This window comes from Silurus aristotelis (assembly GCF_946808225.1).
Source record: "Silurus aristotelis genome assembly, chromosome: 20".
Lineage (NCBI taxonomy): Eukaryota > Metazoa > Chordata > Actinopteri > Siluriformes > Siluridae > Silurus > Silurus aristotelis.
The window spans coordinates 18,436,867-18,448,776 of NC_139593.1; positions in this window are offsets into that span (position 1 = coordinate 18,436,867).

Consider the following 11,910-nt stretch of genomic DNA (forward strand, 5'->3'; position numbering starts at 1 on the left):
ACTAAATTTGAACTGGGGACCATTTTAACGAAAAGATGAAAAGATTTTTAATTTGATGGCTGCATCATGTCTCAGAAAAGTTGGAACAGGGCAACAAAAGCTTGGAAAAAGGTCAGTTTCATTGAAATTAAACTATTTTAGAAACACTTTGCAACTAATTTGGTTAATTGTCAACAGGTCAGTAAGCTAAATGGGTATAAATAGTGTTTCTTAGAGAATCCGAGTCTCTCAGAAGTAAAAAATGGGCAGACCTTCACTCATCTGTGAAAGACTTTGTCTACAAATTGTGGAACAGTTTCAGAATAATGTTCCACAGCATAAATATTGCAATACAGTTGAATATCTCATCGTCTACAATATAAAATACAATGAAAAATTTTAAATTATCTGATTAATTTCTGCACAAGGGACAAGGGAGGAAATCATTAGTGGATGGGCGTGATCTTCTGGCCCTCAGGGGGCACTGCATTTTAAACAATCTAGATTCTGTAATGGATATCACTACATGGGCTTAATAACACCTTCAGAAATCACTGTTCACATAAATGTTAATGTTTTGGTGGTGAATGTTGGTGTGTAATCAGTAAATCTTGATAATTTGTTTAGTGGGGTAATATTTGGTGGGTAAATGTTTAATTGGGCATTTAATTAGTGAATCTTGGTCATTGGGTTAATATTTAGTGGGTGTATGTTTGAGTTTGATGGCCGAGTCTTGGTGTTTGGTGGGTTAATGCTTAGTGGGTTAGTATTTGGGTTTTGTTTAATCTGTGAATCTTGGTGGTAAATGTTGGTGTTTGATGGGTAAAAGTTGGTGTTTAATCTGTGAGTCTTGGTGGTGAATAAATTAGTGTTTGGTGGGTTAGTATTTGGGTCGTACACATTGGTGTTTGGTGTGTGAGTGTTGGTGTTTGATGGGTTAATGCTTAGTGGGTAAATGTTGGTGTCTGGTGGGTTAGTATTTAGGTCGTGAATGTTGGTGTTTGGTGGGTATGATGTTTGGTTTGGTGGGTGACTAATGGTGGTTGGTTGGTGTTTGGTGGGTTAATATTTGGTGTGTGAATGTTGATGTTTGGACCATGAATGTTGATGTTTGTGTTAGTAATGAACAAGTCGATTATATTGGATTTAAATCCATCTAGTTCACCATTATGGAAAGAAATATTTAGCAATTAGACACGATTTTTATTTATTTTTTTCTTATTGTAGATTGAAAACTACATAATACACATTTGTAAAAAAAAAAAAAAAAAAGAACTACTCTTCCTAAACTGACCTGAAGAAAGTCAAACGAATCAGTAAGAGAATCTAAAGAAATCATTTTGTTGAGTGGAATCAAATTACTCAAATTCGAAAATTACCACGGCTATTGTAAGCACCATTTTTGCTTAAAGAAAAAGCATTTAAACCATGGCCTTACTGCCCTTTTGTTCTTTATGTACTGTCTTTTCCCCTTTGACTTTAAACCACACACAAATACACAGTTTCCTATCTAGACCGTCAAAAGGTTGTAGGTCAGGTTGCGAGACAAAGCTCTAGACATTTATAAATAACAAGCAAGCAGGAGAAGATGGAAAGCCAGAGTCTGTAGAGGAAATTGGGTCGATCTAGACAATCTGGCAGATTTCAAGAGTCACAGAAAGGTCAGTCCCAGCAGTAAGTGTGTGTGTGATCCTATCGTCTGAATGTCACACACCACTTATACTTTTACTAAAGCACAAATAAATACTGGACTCTATCATGCCATTGGCTTGGATACTGTTAGCTTTGCCTCACACAGTTCACCAGCTGTCTAATTATGAAACTTTTGCAGCTTTTCTGGTCTGAAATTGTGGCTGTCTGGCAGTAAGGTTCATTTTACATTCTAACAATGATTCCATTAAACATGACAAATGGTTCATTAGGCCATTATTGGATGTCCTTATAGGACAGGACTGAAATAATAACAGCGGAGTTGAACTTCAGAAGAGCTGAACATCACCGTGTTACTGCAGGAACTTTGACAAATTAAACAAATTTTAAACTTAAACAAATCCTTATTTTAATACACTGACATTCATTAGTGAGACAAAACACTTAAGCAGCTCAATTTGGGTGAAGTTGTGTGATAATTTATAATCACTGAATTTTCAAATGACATTGATTTTAATTGCAAAAAAACCCAGCTTTTAGTCCCCATATCTGCTAAAACACACCCATTTTCTATCAGGTGATCAAAAGTATTGGTGACAGTGTTTATTTGCAGTATTAGCAAATGCATTAAATACACTCTGAATGTCAAGTCTTGAATTGGCCATGGGTTTCTCCAGTGATTATATTTACTATTTAATTACATACTCCAGCATGAGGCCATAAAGAGCTGTCTTTAGTAGGATAGCGAAATAGTAAGAACATGCTGATTCGGTGGTTTCGGTTCAGCTGATAAAAACGTGTGGTTCATTCAGTTAAACACATTTTCAACAAGTAAAAAAACAAAAACAAACAATGATTTTAAAAATTAAGAAAAGAAGCCTAAGACATTGAAAACTGCATTGGAAAATGTTAAACCTTTGTAAAAAATAAATAAAAAATAAAATAAAAACATAAAAACATAAATAAATAAATAAAAAATTGACCATTCTTTCAAAACTATCCTGCAGATTGTCACTGAATGAAACAGGGAAGGATTCTGACTGTACTCATTAAATGTCAATGTTTTCTAAATGAATTCATCCACCAAACACCAGCATTCATCTAGAAAACATCGACATTTAATGAGTAAATGGCAATGTTTACACCAAAAAATCCAACATTCATCCAACAAACACTCACAGTAAAGACCAAACAGCACCATTCCTCCAGCCAACACCACATTTCATTGACCAAACCCAAGATTTATCACCAAACACCAATATCCACACAGCATACACCAACATTTATCCTTCAGCCAAATTTTACAATGAAAAACCAACATCAATCCACCAAACATCAAAATTTTTCCAACAAACCCAAGATTCATCCAGCAAATAGCAAATGTCATTCACCAATCCAACATTGATCCACAAACCCCAACATTCGTCCAGTAAACACCCACACTCATTTACCAAACAGCAAGTTCATCCAACAAACACCAACATTTCATCCACCAAACACTAGCATTCCTCTACTGGACAGCAAACTAACAATTACAATGAAATAAACAACATTTATTCAGCAAACACTAACAATAACATATTAAATGGCAGCATATATCCAGTAAACACCTAATTTCATCCACCAAACAACATTAATATTTATCCACCAAACATTATCCATCCAACTCCAAAAAAAACAATATTGAACATTTATTAGGATTTTAATATTTTCCAGTAAACAATCTGGCATGAAACACTATTAAATATTATATGTTAAATATGTGTGTGTGTGTGTGTGTGTGTGTGTGTGTGTGTGTGTGTGTGTGTGTGTGTTCTAAGACACTGGCTTTACTGAAAAAGGTAAATTGAGCATTACTATGCATATTGAATATTGTATAGTAGATAGGGCATTAGTATAATCTGTAAATATTATAAAGCGCTGGATAAGCACACGTCGTCTTTTACTTCAGCGCTAATATCTGCAAACAGTTTTCTCAAAAATGATCCCTGAGTCTATTTGGAATTGCATTTCCTGTCTAAGATAACCACCAAATAATTACAAAGCAAATGAAAGCCAAGTATGTGAGATGAGAGCAGAACAAATTTGCTGTAATGAAAAAATAAAAATAAAAAACATGCACGGATGACATAATGGTACAATGAAGTGATAAACATTAACCCGCTTTCCTCCGGTGAAGGGATTTCACCTCAGAACTTAATCGAGATATTTACGAATCATCTCGGTCTAAATCCAAGGTCAGCGTCAGCATTACTGCATGCGTCTGGCTGCAGCGAATTTGTGTTCTCTTTGTGTTCAATGGTGTGTATCTGAGCATGTTATCTAACTCGCAGCTGTGAGGCGAATTAGCAATGCAGTGCTAAGCTACGAGGAAATTAAGACAAACTCCATGTAGGGACGATAATCCGAATAATGGAGGACGCCATAAGTGATGTATAATAAGAGATTAGTGATTACACACAAACACACACACACACACACACACACACACACAGGGTCTGGAGTGAGTAGAGAGTGAGCCTCCTTGTTCATTCATGTCAGTTTATTTGTTTACCTTTGTGTTCAGTCGTGTGTACATGAGCTGTTATCAACCGTGCAGCCAGCGTGCTAGCTGGATTAGCAGTGCGAGGCTATTAAGCTAAAGAAACAAATTAGGCTAAGACAAAAGTCCATGTAGTGCTGATAAGACAATAAAAATGAACTAGCACGAAAGAAACACAGGAACCAACACGCAAAGCGCAGGAGCTAGCAAGGAGAAAATAAATATTCTATAGAGAGGCTAGCACGGAGGAAAACAAAGAAAATATCCATTAAATAATTAGTGTAAAGTAATTGGGTTGTAATGAGGGTGGTACAACTTTCATACTCCACTCAGTGTATGTTTAACAGTGCTTCACCAATCGCTGGTCCTCGATACTCCTCTCACTACTATACTTTCCTTTATAATTTATCAACACCAGCACACTTGTTACTTTAGCAGATGCGCTGGCATATTTTTGTGCTTTTGCCATTTCTTATCGCTCCGATTGGCTCAGGACCATAAGCCTCGGCCCAAATTCCATCTCCATTTCAGCAGTCTGTCCATCAATAATGTGCTAATTAAATTTACAGCTGTCAGACTGCCTCCGGTAGAGCCCTGCTGCCAGTTAGCTTAAAGAGGAAAATCCTGATAGTGCAATAAACATCATGACACATGGAGCAATTATCTGAGATGGTCCGAATCAAAGAGATGTGACCACATGAATGATCTAAGATAGCAACCCAGATTACTGCTAATGTTTTTTTTTTTCCCCCTGCATAGTGTATAAATCAGGAAGCTAATTATAAAACTGTTTATAAATAATTAAATGGCTAAGAATGATGCAGAGATGTACGAAACGGAATTGGAGTATTTATATTAGGGATGTCCTAAAGACATTTAGGGGTTTAGGTGTTTACCTCTAATGTCGCATTACCTCTAATTAGCATTTTTACTGTAGGTAAAAACAAAATCAATTTCCACCTTTTCACTACGACATTTATTTCGACCTCTGTGTGGATATTACAAGTCATAAACAAATAAATGAGCAAGAAGAGCAAAATAAGTACAAGAACTAGCAAGAAGGGGAGCAATAATGAATGGAACTAGCATCTAGGGATTAACTATAGCAGTTGGAATTATGGGCATTTCCTGGGTGTAACATGTACAATATATATGTCTTTAATGAAAGGTAATCCTGAGATCACATCGTATAAAGAATAAAACCCATCTTCTGAATGGGGCAAATAAACTCTTGAGTGGGAATTATAAGTAACAGAATATGCTGTCTCTTTTCCAGCTGTACATCTATCAGTAGAGCCCGAAAGATTTTTTTCAACCTTACTGTTTGTGACATTGCGTCTAATCAGGATGGATGCTAAGCTAACTTAGAATGCAAGGCAAAAGCATCGTGATTTGTCGACAGTTATTGGCAACACTCTGCCTGCAAGGAAACTCCCTATGGCTTTTCAATATGTTTTTAAATAACTCAAAGGAAAGCCACCACGAGGGATTCGTTTCAAGGTTTTCTTCCATCGGCTTATTCGGCATGTTTACAGCACGTGACGGAAGTAAAGGCCATAGGGTCATTAGTGTCCCTGTATTATTACCAGAATGTTGTCAATGCACCTTCATAACGAGCAAATTGTGCTAATTATCAGTAATCGATCTCCGGGTCTTAACACGTATTACTGAGGATCATGTCATTAAAGGGGTCCGAGTGACGGAGCGTCTTTCTATGAATATAAAGTGGTTTATCGATTACGTTAGGCAGGAGGTACTCGATATTAGATACCTTTCTATGATCTGGGGAACAACACCAAATGTGCTATGGCTATGGCTTTCCACCTAGCACTTACCTCACTGGATAATGTTGTTATTTGCTATGGGGAAAAGGGGTAAGTGGTAGCTTAGTGGATAATTGGACGGTGATGACTTCAAATAGAGCGCCACCAAACTGCCGTTCATGGTTCCTTCGAGCAAAAAAACGCATAAGTTCCCACTCAATGCTGCTCAGATGTAGAGGCAAACCTTGAAAATTTTTTTTATATTTTTAAAACATTTATGTTTTATGTTCCTGAACAGTTTTTGCAGACTGGCAGGATGTGTCTCCTGCTCAAAATAGGCCAAAAATCCATTGCCATTAAGAACTGTATTCATCCTGTGACAATGTTTAGGTAAAAGAGTTCTTACTAGGTCAAGAAAATACGATCATATAACCCCAATCTTATCGTCCCTACATTGGCTTCCTATTAAGTTTCGAATAGACTACAAACTACTGCTACTCAATTATAAAGCACTAAATGGTTTGGCTCCCATGTATCTATCCAGTCTTTTAACACGCTACAATCCGTCACGCTCCCTGAGATCTCAAAACTCTGGGCTTCTAGTAGTTCCTAGAATAGCAAAGTCCACTAAAGGCGGTAGAGCATTTTCACATTTAGCTCCTAAACTCTGGAATAGTCTTCCTGACAGTGTTCGGGGCTCAGATACACTCTCCCAGTTTAAGTGTAGATTAAAAACCTATCTTTTTAGCAAAGCCTACACATCACACACATCACATCATAACCTTGTGCTCCAGAACATCTGATCACATGCACATTATCAACTTGTGCTGTTAATATCATGAACAGCAGCTACGCTAATTCCTCTCCACTGCTTCTCTTTCTCTCCCCATCCCGAGGCATCCTGAGGTTTGGCCAGCTCCATCCAGTCACGTCCCACCCCGTGAAGATTATGGACCTATGGATGATCATGGAGAAGTAGATGCCGAGTGTTTAAAGGCCCTGGCATGGAGAAGCTGATGCTGGATCTATGATGATCACAAATTGTTCTGTATTGTTGAAAGATTTATGACCAAACTTTTGATGTCACCCATATGAGGATGGGTTCCCCTTTGAGTCTGGTTCCTCTCAAGGTTTCTTCCTCATATCATCTAAGGGAGTTTTTCCTTGCCACTGTCGCCACGGCTTGCTCATCAGGGACAAACGCACACCATTCACCTTCACTGTTGTTTTCTGTAAAGCTGCTTTGAGACAATGTCTGTTGTGAAAAGCGCTATACAAATAAACTTGACTTGACTTGACTTAAAATAATGTCAAAAGCATCCACAGGAATACTAGCGGAATTTTCCCAGATTATCACACTCCGTTTGTCAGCTTCCCTTCTAACCATAGTGCATTCTGGTGCCATCTTTTCCCCAGGGAAGCCCCAAGATTGCTTTGGAGACGCTCTGACCCAGTTGTATAGCCAGCACATTTTTGCGCTTGTCAAAATCACTCAGATCTTCATGCTTGTTCATTTGTTTTTCCTGCTTTGATCACATCAACCTCTGTGAACCCCTAAAACAATAAACATTGTTATTCATTTGGCTTGTGAATGGTCTTAATAGTATAGCGGATCAGTGTATATTTAATAAACCAGAATATTGTAGTATTGTGTAATACTGTACAATTTTCTTTACTGCATTTTTAGTCTTGTACATCTTCATCTTAGCTATAGATTCACTTCAATAATATTAGAAAGTCATAATTCTTGAACATTGCTAACAGGTCTTTATAATCCATTTGAATGGTGAAAATGACCCTCAAGGCCTCCACCCATTGTGTCACCTCTCTCTGCTTCTTAGGTTATAACATTTCTGCTTTCATTAGCCTTGTAAAGAAAGGAGAATCTAGCTGAAAATACAGACGATCCTACTTGAATCAATCCACATTGTAATTTGTAACCCCTGATCATTTTCTTCAGTATACTGCCATGGCTTTCGGTCTCCGAAACGCGCCCGCGACTTTTCAACGTCTCGTGAACATAGTTTTGGCAGGTGTACCTAATGGTAATGCATACCTTGACGATCTTGTTATTTACTCCGCAGATTGGACATCACACATGAGTTCGTTGAGAACAGTGTTCGAGCGTCTTGCAAACGCTAATCTAACGCTTAACTTGGCTAAGTGTGAATTAGGCCAAGCTACGGTTACTTATCTTGGCAAAGAGGTGGGTCAGGGACAGGTGCGACCTGTAGAAGCCAAAGTCACGGCTATTTCGGAATTTCCTGTGCCTACAACTCGTAGGGAATTGAGACGATTTTTGGGGATGGCTGGCTATTATCGAAACTTTTGTAAGAACTTCTCGATTATTGTCAGCCCTCTCACTGCATTGTTTAGCCCGTCTAAATCTTTTGATTGGTCCGTTGAGTGTCAGTATGCGATGGATTGTGTAAAGACTCTTTTATGTAATACCCCTGTTCTTCTGGCTCCGGATTTTTCTCGAGGTTTTAAACTTGAAAGTGATGCGAGCACTGCTGGAGCTGGCGCTGTTCTCCTACAAGAGGATATAAATGGTATAGATCACCCTGTTAGTTACTTTTCACGAAAGTTTAATAAACACCAGTTAAATTATTCCACGATTGAGAAGGAAACTCTTGCATTGTTGCTTGCTATACAACATTTTGAGGTATATATCGGATCCAGTAGTTTACCCATCATCGTATTTACCGACCATAACCCTCTTGTTTTTCTATCTCGGATGTATAATCAGAATCAGCGTTTAATGCGGTGGTCTCTAATAGTCCAGAATTATTATTTGGAAATTAGACACAAAAAGGGATCTGAAAAAAAAGGATGTGAAATTACTGACATTATTGGATGCCTACAGGGCCTCAAAGTCAACACCTCGCAGTCTGATTGGCCAAAGGGCAGCTTCAAGCAACATGGATTCTACGCTACTAAGAGCCTGCAGTGGTATGTTCTGAAGGTCTTATGGTAGACACTTTAAAATGAACAGAATATTTTATTTCCCTATTTTTGGACAAAAGTCATTCTGAGCAGCACAAAAGTCCTTACTGACTCTGACGGGTCGCCACTCACCCACATACATATTTTTGAATCAACAGATACTGTATAAATATGGATATTTAAGAAGTAGACAGATAGTTGCATGGATATTTGGTGCTCTAAATGGACACAATGAAGGGTAATTCAGAATTAAAGTTTCCTTGATGGATTTATTATCATATGTATAAGAAACATAATACAATCCAAGGAAATTCTATGACTCCTCCAAGGTAACTTCTGAACTAATTTAGATTGGGCATTAATACAAAAAAAGTACAATATTTCGAATAACGCAAGAAAAAGTGGAAAGAGCATGTTTCAATGTGTTGAAGTATACAAATGAGTATATTTGGACCATATACAGATAAGGGTAATTGGAGATACAGAGAAGGATAACAGGAGCAGAAACAGATAGAGATAGTGGCATTTTGTTACACCATTAATTCACATGCTATTCAATTGCAATGTTATAGATTGTTTTTTAAAGGTGAACTCTTGGTGTACATGCAAAACCTTTTCATTTGTTTAGTTTCATTTTTCCCCTTGGGTCTTTGCTCAACAATGGCCAATGACTTTCTAAGCTAGCAGACATTATGCAATATTGTATTCTTCACATCAGATATTATTATATTTAACAGTACACCAACGAATTTGGATTAACCAAGGATATTCATGGTAACAGTGGCAATATTGAGCTCGATAAGCTTGAACGTAACAACATTTTAGAAAGGAGAGTGTCTCATTTCAGTTAGCTCGAATCGATTCTTGCATCTGAAAACAGATAAAAAAAACTTATGGAAGTCAATTTGGCACATTTCAACCATGCTTTTGATTCATATGCCTACTCTTTGGCTACAGCTGATGTTATTCCTGGTCCCCAATGCCTGACTTCCTCCAAAAAGCCGTCTTGCCTGCAGCTGACTCTTTGTATTTAATGGCAGAAGCACTCATTTAAGTATTTCTGGAAAAGGTAGGTTGTTAGACATTGTTTAACTAAAAATGACTCAACAAGTGGAAGTTTGGAGACCACATTGTGCAGCTCAGGATGGTTGCGCATCAACAGGCTAAATGTCCATGAAATTACTGAGCAACTCAAGAACTTTGAGGATGTTTTTGGTCTGTAGTTAATAATCAACAGTCTACTACAATGACTGCAGGACAGCAGGTTGCATTTAATCACTGCACACCTTTACAATGATGGAACTGTAATGAATGGACATTCGGTGTAACCCAGATGAGGACGGGTTCTGTTTTGAGTCTGGTTCCTCTCAAGGTTTCTTCTTCATGCCATCTCAGGGAGTTTTTCCTTGTTGCAGTCAACATTTATTTTATAACCGCTTTATCTCTGTAAAGCTGCTTTAAAACAATGTTCATAGTTAAAAAACGCTGTACAAATAAAAATGTATTGACTTGAATTGAAGTTTGTTTCACCACCTAGGTGCCAGAAAAGTCTCAGGGAAATGGTGTCTCACTGGTTAAGACGGTGGACTTTCAGTTCAAGAAGGTTGTGAATTTAAATCCCAGGACCCTCATGCTGCCACTGCTGAGTATTTGAGTACCTCAAACTCTCAGTTGTATAAATAAGACAGAAAAGCACGTCTTCCTTGTACCCGGAGAAACGACAGGACGCATCAAGCAGGTCTGAGGATCGGAGGGAGCATAAATGTTGTGCGATCGATGCTGCTGTTATTTTTTTTTAGGCTTTGCAGACAAGCATCAGTGTTGCAAATCTCATGCAGGCACCTACAGGAAGCCAGTGAAGGGAGCGTAGGAATAGGGTGGTGTGGAAGAACTTGTTGTGTGAAGGTTAAAAAGAAGTCATGCACTTGCATTCTGGATATATTGCAAAGGCTGAATGTCTCTCAGAGGCAGACTTGCAAGGGGGCTAGTTGCATGAGTCTGGTTTTGAGATGATAAAGAACTGAACGAGCACATGTTGCGTAGGAAAAATTTGGAAACGTTTCAGAGATAAGAGAAAAAGCCATTTAGCTTTTATTGGTTAATGCAGTGAAATGCTTGTTCATTGGCTTAAATGCTGTGATTATTATTCAAAGCTAAATCATTTCAGTGTTATGAGGTTTAATGGACCTGAAGGACAATCGAAAATACTGCAATATATCTGAAATATAATAGATCCTGTTAAAAAAATAAAAATATATAGAATACTTTAGTTAATATTCATTTCAATGTAATGAAAGGTTTCATGTTATATGAACTGCTCGTACCTGATATAATTTCGGCTGTTATAATGGGAATTAAAGCAGCATTAGTATTACTGTTGGATGAAGTACAGCTGGGAGGTAGTCATGCAATAATGAAGTACCACCGTTTCTTGTTCATTAGAAGGTTGAAACCTTAAAAGAGAAAATATGCAAACAAATTCTCCCAGTATCTATTCAGGAACTTTGTTTTATATTATCCATTGATTTAGTATAGAATTTGGAGGCAAAAAGCATTGTTAAAGCCTCTTCTTTTTCCAAGTGGAACACTGAACATCATTTTAAACAAAGTGTGCTGTAAAACCCTGGTGTGTATGGGGGGGGGGGGGGGGGGAACGTGGGAGACAGGCGACTGTAAACAATGTTTCGAGCTCATTTTATTTTTATTTATTGTCAGTGCTTTTTCAGCGTTTATTGGTGGATCTGCACACACACTCAAACATATGATTCTGCTAATCTCAGTCTGGTATAGGGTCCAGACTATAGGGATATAGGGTATAGAGACATCTTGCCAAGTGCCCACTTAGATGAATCATCACATACATACCTCCATCTCCGGACTCATACCAGGGAGCAGTCCAGCCTGTTTATATTGGTAAAAGTATAATTTAATATTTCAAGAAGATTTAGGTCATTAGACATTATTTGAAGACTGCGAGTGACTCAACTGTTAAGACATCAAGTATATGAATTGTGAATAGTGTATCCAATC